The sequence below is a fragment of the Lotus japonicus genome, chromosome 2 (genome assembly GCF_012489685.1).
Source record: "Lotus japonicus ecotype B-129 chromosome 2, LjGifu_v1.2".
NCBI lineage: Eukaryota > Viridiplantae > Streptophyta > Magnoliopsida > Fabales > Fabaceae > Lotus > Lotus japonicus.
The window spans coordinates 17,577,156-17,590,931 of NC_080042.1; positions in this window are offsets into that span (position 1 = coordinate 17,577,156).

The window sequence follows — 13,776 nt, forward strand, 5'->3', positions numbered from 1 at the left end:
TTAGAGAAAGTTTTCTCATAGCTTAGAGGAGAAGGGATAAGCTAGATTCACTTGTGTAATAGTGGTGGACATAAAAGAGGCTCTATACTAAGGGGGAGTACTTAGGTATAGGAGGGACTTTCATGTGACCTGAGAGCTATTATTTGATAGTGAATTGACTCCTGGATTGGTATCCTCCAGACGTAGGTGATGTTCACCGAACTGGGTTAACAACTCCTTGTGTTTGTCTGTTTAACTGTTTGTTTATTTTTAATACTCTGATTGTGTTTTGTTGTGCTAATTGTGTTTTGTTGTGCTACACATTGTTGCAACATTGTGTATCACATCTGTCCTAGGTGAATACGAATTTCAGATGTCGGAATGGAAAACTTCCTTCTGAAGAAAGATTGAAATCATCAAGAGAAATGGGTGTACGCGTGTAGAATATTCATTTGAAGCTCTGAATAGATAAAGTCTTCATTGCCAAGAATTTCTAGGGTTTTGAAATACCAGGGTTTCGGTTTCGGCAAACTTCCGATGATTGGAATCGGACGTTCGTAGATCCTAGAGTTTCGCCTCGAAACGATTGTGATATATGGAAAAAGAGAAGTTCTAACATTTCTTTGAAGATTTTTGGAATTAACTTCCGTCGTGCCTATAAATGAAAATTAGCTATATATTAGGGTTTCTGACCTAGGTTTAAGCGTATAACGATCGTGCTATAACTTTTATCGATCATAATGCAATCCTTGAACTTTTCCTGAACTTTCTCCCTCATAAATGTATTTCATTTAATGAACTTTTGTTCAGGTTTCCCTTCGCATTACATCAACCCTAATCGTGAATGGAAATCTCTTCCACTGATCCTAAGCTTAAAATCTTGGGTCTTACATTACTACCCTCCAAAAAGAAAGTTTCGTCCTCGAAACTTAAGGGTCAGTAATAGTTCTGGATATTATTCCTTGATCTTTTCCTCTAACTCTCACATAACACCGTCCGTGTCTTTATTCCAAATAATTTTCACTAAAACACTCTGCTTTCTCTTCGATTGTTTCACTCTTCTAGCCCCAATGCTGGTTCGACGGCGTCTCAACAGACATAACATCTTTCAACTTGCCGAGGTTTAACTACAATCGTCAATGATGACACCACTAAAACTCTTACTCAAATATGATCTTCAGCTTCCGAAGTCGATCTTTACCCTAAGATTCTCATTCCACTTAGCAAAATCCACTTGCTAATCTCTAGCTTGTATCACCGAAATCCATAACAAGTTTCATTCACTCTTAGACTTTAAGCAACTTGTCCAGATATGACAACCTCAAGTGTTCATCTTAATACTAACACTCCCCTTTTCTGTAACTTGATCACCATCTCGTCCATCAACTTCTTAATCTCTCAATCAAATTCTGACCAACTTTGAGTCCTAGAAACTTAAGACAACAATTCATAGACCTAAAACCTAAACCTTTACCAAGTTTGGACCTCTAAGGTCCGTTAATTCTTCAATACCTCTTAAATGAATATCCATTTCTTCAATCTATAACTCCTTCGCAAGAAAACTAATACTAAATGCGAACTTTTCCTCCCAACTCGACTAATCCTGGATCCAATCAAGTTAATCTTACCAATCCTTCTATCAAAGTCCATAGCCAGCTCTGATTCCGAATATCACCCCCTCAATATTAAGTTGATCAAGCCTAATCTATCGAAGGTGAAATTTAGAAAAACCCACTGGAACAGTCAATGAGTTCCTATCATCCAGTAGTCACAATATCCTGACATCACATCCTCAACGATTCCGCTACGGAACTACACGCCCTCAACATCATACGTATACTATCCATAAGAAATCTCTATGAGATTCATTCTTCAGCTTCTAGCTTCCTTTTAAACACATCGGTAGAAGACTACTTTCTAGGCTTAGCGTGTCATTCTACACCTCGTATAACTTCTATAGCTAAAATACGAGCTACGGTCAAATAAGGTATTAATAGGCGTAATAACTATAAGGTCAAAGCTTAGACAGTATAAGTAAGTTAGGTGTGTTTGCACACGCTACGAGAGTAATGGAATATATTATACTGAAATGAGAAAGAATGGTTAGAAAGTTACCATCGTTCTGTTAAATTAGACAAACAGTTAGTACTCATCATAAGATAGCATTTCCATAACTATACAATATGATTAAGCAATAACTTCAATCAATTTTTAAGCGAAAAATCGCGTGCAGACAATCAATTTTCACTCTTTGCAGAGTCACACAACCTAGCACAGAAGACCTATTCCCCAACAACTCCCGAAAGACTCGACCGTGCTCTGATACCACAATGTAACACCCCGATTTCGGTGGCGTCACTTTAGTAACCAAAAGTAAACTTAATGCGGAAAACGTAAATATTTTTTTTTTTTTGATAATAACTAAGACAAGACTGAATTAAATAAAACCCAAATGCGAAAGGCAACAGAACTAATATACAATATATATAGCATCCCCCGCTGTAAATAGCGACCTCGTCACGAGTAACCTCCAATGACGGAAAGTAGAAAGGTGTAACGCCCGAAGGCAAAATGTACAATCCCAAAATGTTAGGTCAAGTGTCAGCAACACAAGCCCTCAAAAATAAGAATAAGTCAGAGCTAGGACACTAACACCCAACCTTAATAGACTCTAATCACCCATCCCCCATACTTCCATCATCGACTCCCATCTGGTCATGCATGAAGTCCGGGTCCACGTCGAAGGCTCAATAGTAGTCATTTCGCTCCGGGTCTTCCCCGAACGACGAGGAATCACGGAAGAATCCACCAACGACATCTGACAAAAAGGGCATACATAGCCCCCCAAACACAGGTAGCACGTGCAAGGGTCAACTTACGGAATATAGGATAGAGAATACAAGACACCAGATAAAGTATAAGGGGTATATATATATATATGTTGTCTACATACATATAAGTTCTGCATTGTCTACCCTAAGGTTTAAACATAGCATGTTATCAAATCTCTAGTACAATTCCATCATCAAAGCACATAACGATATCTATCAACATCTACTCATCAAAACACATAACGATCTCTATCAACATCTACTCATCAAAACACATAACGATGTTTATCAACATCAACTCATCAAAACACATAACGATACAATTAGAGTGCATGATATGTCAATGCAACGTCACTCTCGACGGTTCCAGAAAGAATAGGCTGGGCACGTTTGAGTCGGTCCTAACACTGGCATTGTGTCGACCATAACCCCCGAGTGTCACTTACAACCTTGACATAGCCGGATCAGTCCTAACCCTGCGGGTCGACTTTTCCCTCCGCTATGCCCGACAATCAACAGGTCGATCCTAACCTCACGGTCGATCATATCCCCCGTCGATGTCCGAATTACCCGAAGGTATAAACTGTACCCGAAGGCATAAACTGTACCCGAAGGCATAAACTGTACCCGAAGGCATAAACGGTACCCGAAGGTATAAACTGTACCCGAAGGCATAAACTGTACCCGAAGGCATAAACTGTACCCGAAGGTAAAAACTGTACCCGAAGGCATAAACTGTACCCGAAGGCATAAACTGTACCCGAAGGCATAAACTTAACTCATGATGATTCCTCGAATCATCCGACTCATCTCCATCCGATGGTCAAAAACTGCTCAGCGAGCAAAGAGTATCGACATACTCAAAACTTCTCAACTTTCTCAACACTTGGATCCGACGACACTTCTCGTTTTCCAAAACTAAGATCATCATCCTAAGCTTCCTTTCGAGTTTATTATCATTATTTGAAGATTTTAGAGGTTGTTTAATGTCTTATGAGTTTTCTTTACAAAATGAGATCCTTTTAATCTTATCGCGAATCTTATAAGTTCCCGGGATCTCCAAATCCCCAAATGACTCCAGAGAATGTCTCGATCCATAAAACACCATAACAAGGCCCGAATCTCATTCGTCCTATCAAACTTTCCCCAAAACTCTCAAAATAAAATCGGCATGACCTGCCCGCTATTCTCACTATTCAGAAACTCAGATTTCATTGCTAAAGCATAAATAACTCAGCACCATCAATCAACATGTCATATATCAACATAATAAGCAATAACCACATAGCACTTAGCATATAAGGCATGCACCACACATCCTAGATTACCCACATAGCACATAGCATGTAATTCACTCTAAAAAACATTCAGTAGATGAATCATCTACATTGTCAGCCGAAGCCTCAGAAAACATTTTACCAGTCAAACACAAACAAGTGCATAAACAATAAATCAAGTCGAATTCATCGACACCTAAAGCATTAACTAGCAAGGTAAGTTGCCCTTACCTCTAGTTATTCCAGCGTTCTCCTCAAACGTTCCTTCACAATGAGCTCCTTGATCTTCAGGAAATTCTTCAAAAGAACCTTTAAAGTAAAACCACAGAATTCTATCAAAATCTATCGGAAACTAAGCTATCAATGCTCACTAAGGTTACACGAAGTAGTTCATACTCCGAGGTACGATAATCTAGCGCGAAAGGACAAGTTTTCGGAAAAGGAATTTTCCCCCTCCTCCCCTATAGGGCTCGGCCACTTTTCACAATTGTGGGGCTCGATTTTTCTTCGATCAAACTTGGTTCCTATGCTTTCATTAGCCGTAACTAAGGGTATTCTGAACTCGGAAAAATTATCGGATCAAAAACTGTCGCAGGGGTATTTTGGTCATGATTTTTAACTTAGAAATTTCAAAACTGAAATCCCAAAAACCAAATTTTGCAGGGACGTTACTAACGACGTTTATGACAACTAATCCTACTAACACTAAGCTAAGGCGATAGTTTTTAGCCTAAAGGTTGAAGCTTTACCTCAAAAACTCCAAAAATGGGTATTTAAGGCTAAAATTGATTCCGGCGGAATTCCGGCGACATAACGGAAAGTCTAATCCGGCATAAGTGATCTTGGGCACATATAGAAGAGGTTTAGAATCAGAAATGAAAGATTCAGGATAGTTTTGCAAAAACCCATAAACTATCCGCTCAGAAAACTCTACAGAAAAGCTATGGAAAAAGCGATCAGAGGTAAGGATTAGCGACTATACCTCGAAACCTTGAAGCAGCAACTGATTGATCGACGATCAAGCAAGGATTGAACAAAATCTCTTCCTCCTTCTTCTCCTTCTTGGCCGCGGGTTTGGGTGGGGAAAATGGTGGAAAATTTGTATTTTTCTTCCTTTCTTGGCTATATATAGAGGTTGGCAAAACGCGGTAAAATGAAAGTTTCGCGAATCTGATTTTTCCGGCGTCATTCTCCATGAATTCTAAGATAGGTTTTGGCGAAAGAATTCCAAAACTAAAAAGAGGTCTCTTTGTATTTTTGGCAACTAAAGCATAGTCGGTATAAAACTATTTTACCCGATAAATTGCTTTTTGCATCGGATGTCGGAATGGAAAACTTCCTTCTGAAGAAAGATTGAAATCATCAAGAGAAATGGGTGTACGCGTGTAGAATATTCATTTGAAGCTCTGAATAGATAAAGTCTTCATTGCCAAGAATTTCTAGGGTTTTGAAATACCAGGGTTTCGGTTTCGGCAAACTTCCGATGATTGGAATCGGACGTTCGTAGATCCTAGAGTTTCGCCTCGAAACGATTGTGATATATGGAAAAAGAGAAGTTCTAACATTTCTCTGAAGATTTTTGGAATTAACTTCCGTCGTGCCTATAAATGAAAATTAGCTATATATTAGGGTTTCTGACCTAGGTTTAAGCGTATAACGATCGTGCTATAACTTTTATCGATCATAATGCAATCCTTGAACTTTTCCTGAACTTTCTCCCTCATAAATGTATTTCATTTAATGAACTTTTGTTCAGGTTTCCCTTCGCATTACATCAACCCTAATCGTGAATGGAAATCTCTTCCACTGATCCTAAGCTTAAAATCTTGGGTCTTACAATTTGAATTGATACTTGATACTCATGAATTGAAAGGCATTGTATATATACACTTCACACACACTTTGATAGATTCTCATACAATACTCGCATTTTTCATGATCATGAGTTTCATGATCAGTATGCAAACCTGATGCAATAACTTAAGAATGTTAATTTCCTTAAAATTGATTTATTTTTTTTATAGGTAATAAGAATTATATTCAATAGAAGTACAAGGGGTATTTCAACCCAATACAAAGAGAAAGAAAAAGATAAAAGAGACAAGTTAATAACTAACATGTACAATGTCAAGGACCCCAAAATGACAAAATTACCCCACCTAATACCTTCTTCAAAATAGACTTCACGAAACAAACTTCATTAAAACATCATTAGGATAAAACTTCTTAATAAAACCTAGCAAGAAAAAAGACTACCAATTTTGAAAAGTCAAAAGGATATTTTCAACGAAGTTTACAAAGAAATCTAATATTCCTCACCAAAACAGAAATTGATATCATCAGAGTTCAAGGTTTCATTGAAGATTTTGTGTTTTCTTTCACTTATGAGGTACAAAATTAAGCACCACATTACAAAACTAATTAGTGAAGTAGAAGATATTTAAAATAACATTTCATTATTAGTATAAAGAATGATTAGTTTTAAAAAAAATAATGGTTGAATCGTTTACTTTCTCTTCCTTATTAAATCTGCATGTTTTATTATTTTAAGAATTCAATTCACTATACACAATATAATCAATTTTGTATGTTACAATTCAACATTTTTCATTAGCCCAGATAAACCAGAAATCATTTTTGACATAAACATAGAGGGTACAATACAGTGGTGCAAACTTCTTATTGTACCATAATGTAGCCGGATGTTGATTTCTAATTTCAGTTACCTCTTATTAGTTTCCATGATACAATTATCTATCACTCAAATCAACACTCCCTTACGTATGACAAGGATAGTGCTGTCACTTAATACACTGAATCCTTTGTTAAACCATTTTGTAACTGACATTTTTGACTGATTTTTGGGTGTAATGAAAATGATTGTCATTGTTAAAATATTTTCATGCCTTGCCAATTGTTTTCCTTCTTGCTGTGCCTATTCTATGACAGTACTAAATTGAAAGATTATTTCCGTCATGTAGTTCATATGAAATGGTAATTGGTGTATCATTTCGTTGGTTTTGTGTACATAGTTATTACTTTTTATAATTATAACTCAGTTTTATACTCAAGAATACCATCATACAATGTTCATTCTTAATAACAAAGTATTCACTCCAATTACTTGACGTACTATGTTTTCCAAACAGTACCACCATTCAGTCTTCAAATTAGTTGAAATCTTAGAATGGTTCAATCAGTGATTGATTTTTTTTTTTGTTACAATAAGTGATTGATTTGTAAGTAGAGACTTAAGCAAACCTTTTCTTTTGGATAAGATATGCCTGTGACATATCATTTAGAGTTGGTATGACACACTTTTGAATTAGATAATCATGATTGTACTTTTAAAAGTGTCCAACACCCTTTCATATTTCAAATTTACTTTTATTAGATAATAAAATATTCAATGTTTATTAGCTTACTTTTACTTTGGGTTACATCAAAAAGATAAATTTAACCTCATGAGATAAATTTTTTACCACTTAAGTGCACCTTATAAGTTCAATATAGTATTTTAACAAATTATAGTATATTATTTTACAAGGAATTTATTTCGAAATAGGTTTTAGATTTAGTATTTTAAGGATAAGGATTTCAATATTTTCTTGCTATAAAGAGGTTTATTTGTTACTCTATCTAATTACTGAATAATTTTGTTAGCATGTTATGATTGTTTAATTTTTTTCTGTTTTTACATGATCTTATTATTATTTACCTTTTTTATTCTATCATCTCTAAAATTCACTTATATTTACTTTCGAATGAGCACTTCCCTTATAAGTTATAATACTGCTTCTGAAATTGTTAGGTAACTTTTGTTCAACTAGACTAACAGATCAAAATCAGTTTATTTCAAATCAAATCAAAAGTATGAAACAAACTGATTTGCTTTTTTTTTTGTTGATAAATAAACTGATTTGCTTTTCATGGGGACTAACATGGAGTTGTTAATTATTTTGACAAATCTTTGTTATGTCATCATTTGATTTCTTTAAATTGTCTGTCCACTAAAACCTTTTTCTGATTTTTGGCTTTTGTTTACATTGGTTTGTCATGTCCATCCAGAATTTCATAAACTTTTATGTACTTAAGTGATGGCCATAGTGTACTCTAAAGTTCTTCATGATTATAATATCTTTTTCATTAGTCTATATAAGCAAGTCTTAACCTGTTCCATACACTATCACTCTCCACATCCTTTTTCTCTAATCGTCTCTTCCTCTTCAATCTTTTTACTCCTATTCAGTCCCCATGAATCAATTTGCTTTGTTAGACTATGATAATTTTCGTGACATTTCAAAGAAGGATCACCCATGGAAGCTGAGAGCACGTGTTATTGCATTGTGGAATGTTCCTGAGCATATGCTTCCTTTGTCTTCTTCAGCAATGGACATGGTTCTCATTGATACACAGGTTGATTTCATGTTCACATTATTCATTGAGCTTTCTTCATCACCTCTCTTTATTCAGAACACAACAATGGTATGCTAAACTCCTTTTTAGTCCCACACAGATTATTTATCTTTTTGACTTGCAAATGTTTCCAGGGTATGAAATTCGAAGCTTCTGTTTGTAAGTCACACCGTATTATCCCCAAGATTGTTGAAGGTGGTGTATACCAAATATCGTTTTTTAGGATCATTGACAACATTGGGATAAAGCGCTACACAAACATTGAGTTCAAGCTTTTTCTTCACTCATGCGCCAAAATTGTTCCTGCTGTGGATCACAACATTCCTTGCAATGGATGGGAATTCTTCAATATGGCTGATATCAATTACTATGGCAACACATTTGGATACTTAGTTGGTAAGACTTGAATGTCATTCACAAGGTTCTATTTGTTCACAATACTCTTACTTATGGTATCAATACTAACTTGAGTCTTTCTTTTTTATCATGGTATTTGATGCATAAAGATGTCATTGACATGTTGACTGCTGCCTCTTCTGAAAAACTTCTAATTAAGGATAACAGGGTTTATAAGTCTATGGATATCCAACTTTTGGATAAAAGGTACTTATTCTTTGTTGTCTAACAAACTTATAAGTTAATACTTATTTCTGTGTTATACTGCATTCTGAAAACTCATAACTTCATTAATTGTTTGTGTAGTGGAATGAAAAAATGTTACTTGGTTGGTGATGTTGTTGATATGATGTCTGAGTATCTATGTGCTGATTGGGTTAGAAGGCCTGTTGTTGCACTTCGTTTTGTTGAAATCAGGAAGACTAATGGTGAAGCTTTCTTAAAACTTTATCCTATTCGACTTTCTTATCAGTCTGAATTCTCACAATCTTTAAACCATGTTTAGGTGTCATTTATATACATGCTGTTCCTTATGTCACTAAGATCCTCATCAACCACAGATTTGAAGAAGATTGGGTTCTTGCTGAGAGGTAATTTTTAAATGCATCATATGTATGTATCAGTTTAACAAAAGTAGTTTTCTTGTGTGACTAATATTAGGTTACTTCATTAGTTTCAGTTTTAATATGTAACAAGTTCATGTTTAACAGATTTGATGGTCTTAACTTCAACTTACCTGTTGAGTACATCTTTAATGTTGAAAAGAATATGAATATTCATGCTGAGATGCTTGACTTGCACCCCAAGAGAACAGTCCCTGAACTTCTGTTAAAGAAAGAGGTCAATACCTGTTAATACACTGTTTTCTATTTTTATAGCATTTGATCTGTACTAACTGATTAATATCTATTGCAGAAGGGTATATTTATTGTTCATGCTTCCATTCTTAGTTTGGTCAAAGATCGGCAATGGTTTTATCCAGCATGTCGTTGTTTCACTGAACTTGAACTTGGTGATGGTGTCTATAGATGTAATCGTTGCTTTCGCCGAATTGAGAAATTTATGCACAGGTTAGTTATTTGTTGTCATCTTCACTTAAGTACTAATACCTCATGCTTGATTCTGAAATTAGGCTATTTGAGGGGACTTTATTTACAAGAATTATTAGTAAGTTTTATTCTATTTCTCTGAACTTTATCATCTATTTATTTGAATAGGTACTCTTTCAAGGTAAAAGTCTCAGATGGTCTTGATAGTACTATCTTCTTACTCAAAGATCATGCAGCAATGCAACTTATCAACATACCTTGTGAAGAACTCATGAATTCAAAGAAGGTTACTGATTTTTTTTTCATCATTGTATCCTGCACCAATTAATTTATTTCATGTTAGTAGGTCTCATAATTTCTAACTTGAAATTATAACTATTTTTGTATCAGCCTGAACTGTCTGCTGAGTACCCTGCTGAACTTGAAGATAAAGTAGTAGGCAAGGACTTATTGTTTAAGATTCGTGCTGGATTTGGTATAACATACAAGTGTTAACAAATTTATGAGGTCCTGAGCATTTGTGGTGATTCTGAGATCATTCACAGTTTTACTTCTCAAAATATGTTCACCACACCCTTGAAGGTATAAATAAATCCTTCATTCATCAACAAATAATATATTTTCTATTCCAATTTTGAACTGTTCCAGTTTTGAATGCATAGTTATCTGAGGTGAACAATATAATTTCACAATCCAGTATTCTTTTTTTACTTAATCTACCTCTGTAAATCCATTAGGACAAATTTGCTCCGCCATTCACACACTTAGAGGATATTCAAGTCAGTACAAAAGTTGAAGAAAAGCATGTTAGAAATCTGAAGTATAGGCGTGGTCGTGCTGGCAAGTTTAATGTGGATAACAATTCGTCTGTAGTTGTTGATCAAAGTTCTAAAACTACTATTATCCATCACTCCTTGAAGAGGAAGCTTGAAACAGAATTTGAGCCTTTTGTTTATGAAATATCTGAGGATATTGATGTTGTTGAATCTATCATGGAAACAATTTTCAAACAAAAGTATGGAATGAATGATGAAACTGATTTCTCTGGTGTTAAAACTGCCAAACAGAATATCAATAAGGCTGCTACTGGAGTTGTATTCAAGGATACTGCAGGTTGTGAATTTTCTGCAACTAATATTGCTGAAGGGAATATAACTGCTAATGATATTAAAGGGAAGGAAAAATCTGGTGAAGTAATTGATCTAACAGAGTCAGAAGAAGAATTTGAAATTTCCCCCACTCAAGTGGCAATGATGACTGACTCAGTTTATGTTATTGATTTGACCAAGATGAATGAGGATGATGAAGTTACTTCCAAAGAGGTTATTGATTTAACCAAGGGGATAGAAGATGTTGAGGTTTCTTCTACTCAGAAAATTGAAGATGTGGATGTTTGGGAAGTTGTTGACCTCTCCACCTGAGATGTTATTCTACTTTATGTGTTTAGAATGAGATATTAGTCTCCTTATATGTTTAGTATTTTCATATTATGTCATGTTGTTTTATTTACTAGGACTCTCATTAGTCTAAAATGTGGACTCCCAATATTATGTGCTGACATTGGACCATGTTTTTTTGTTTAGTAACATGTGTATCACTTAGACTAGGAAGAGTCCCTGTATGTTGTTTGTTGTTGTACTATGTTTAATTGTTGTTCAATCTATATAATGAAAAACCTATTATTATATATTTGTAATTCTCATCTAATTTCATTCCCTGACAGTATTTTATGCCTTATAGTAAATCTTTCTATTTTTTTGTCTCCAAATATATGTTTTGCAAAGACTTGTGGTACTCATAGTTCCCATTGGTTGTCTTTTTTTTAGTCTACTTGCAAAACTGGCTCACCACCTTTGTCTTTCCCCTGGTTTTGCTATTTCTGTTTCTTTCCTCTCTTTTTTCCTTTCTGTTTCTATTTGTTCTCATCTCTTTGTAACTATGTATCTGTTCTCTTTAGCACGTCATGTGCATGAGGTTGTTTTCTTATCTCAAAGTTGAGAAATAGTTTATTCATTGTTGCTATATATTCAAGTTATACATAATGGGTATCTCTTTCCTATCTTTTATAATTTCATTAATATATAAAATTTTGGGCTTGGAGACAGAACATGATTTTTCTTCCCATTATATAAATTTCTACCTAGGTTTGCTTTTTATTTTGTTTTTTTTAAGAAAAAAAAATATGTATTAATGTCTTATATGTTAGAACATTGAAAAAGTAATCATTTTATTTATATCTTTCATTTGATTATGGTGAATAAGAATTCACCCACTTTCATTTTAGTGAATAAGATTTGACCAAATTTTCCAGTTCTACTTTATTATTTCATAATAATATGCCCCAACGTTTTTTCTTTTTCAATATTCATATATTCTTTTACTAATTAAAACAAAATGAAATTTACATTATTACATTATATCTTGATGACATTACATAATGATATTTTTCAAAATATGTGAGATATTTTTTAACCGTATTAGGAACAAATATTAAATTGCTTTTTGACAAAATCCAAGCAAATTATAATTGAGTTTTGCTTATATTCTTTTCAAAAAAAAAAAATTTGCTTATATTTTTCTTCCAGTGACGTTTAAAAAAATTTCAGTTATTAAATATATCAATTTCGTATTTGTAGGTTTTTTATTTATCAAAACAACAAATTTAGATATACTTCTGAATTTAAATTACTGGAAATCAGTAACAAAGGATATTTTTTCTAAAGTAACAAAATCAAAACTGTTAAATATTGTTGATATTTTTTTATATCATAATTTTTGTATAGGATTATAAGATAAAAAGTAAAAAACTTCTCACCTTTTCAAATCCCGTTATCCAACACGCGTTCAATACTTGCCAATCAGATGGCAACAACGTTTTATCTTCTGCTTTTAAAGGCTATACATTATGTGTCTTATTAAAAGTCTTGTGCAGAAAACTTAGAACACTCTCTATCTTTCTCAAACACGATTTGCTTCTAATTCCCAATCTAACCAGGTATGTAGCTCTCAATACATTCTAAAGAAATATGATTGTCCAATTTCTTTCTACTTTCTCATACATTTTTCATACTAATCAAACAATTCCTTGACATGCATGCTGGTCATTGTGCTCTTATTCCCATTGCCTCTCTAATTATATCTAACGAAAACACACTGATGCATGCGTAGTTTTTTGTCTTTAAATTCTATATCATTCAAAAGATATTGTCAATTTCTCTATAAACCTACATGTGATATGTTTGCTTGACAATTTATTTGATTTATGTACCCTTTTCGTTTTAATTTGATACAGTTCTGTGCTTTAACAGGTTTTAGAGATGATAAACTTTTTCAGTCAAATATTATTGAATTCAATTTGATATGTTGAGATTTAAGGAGATCTATTCGCACTTTATTAGTGTTGTTGTTTATGTGAAATCACTTTTGTATCTGAAATTATCTCTTTCAAATTATTTTCATGTTCCCTGATTTTAGAGATGATAAACTTTTTCAGTCACATATTATGAATTCAATTTTCATATGTTGAGATTTAAGGAGATCTATTCGCACTTGATTAGTGTTTTTGTTTATGTGAAATCACTTTTGTATCTGAAATTATCTCTTTCAAATATTATGATTTTTTTGTAATCTACTAATATCCATTAGATGTTCTCCCATTAAAATGATTGTTATCTCTAATTTTTTCCAGTAAGTTATTAAACTGAATTCATTATTTGCCAGATTTTTTTAATCTATGACTTCTTAATTTACATCTTTCTATACTACCATAATTTACCTTTTCAGGTGTTCACTAAACTATTAACTTGCGACGACGATGTATGCTCTTCG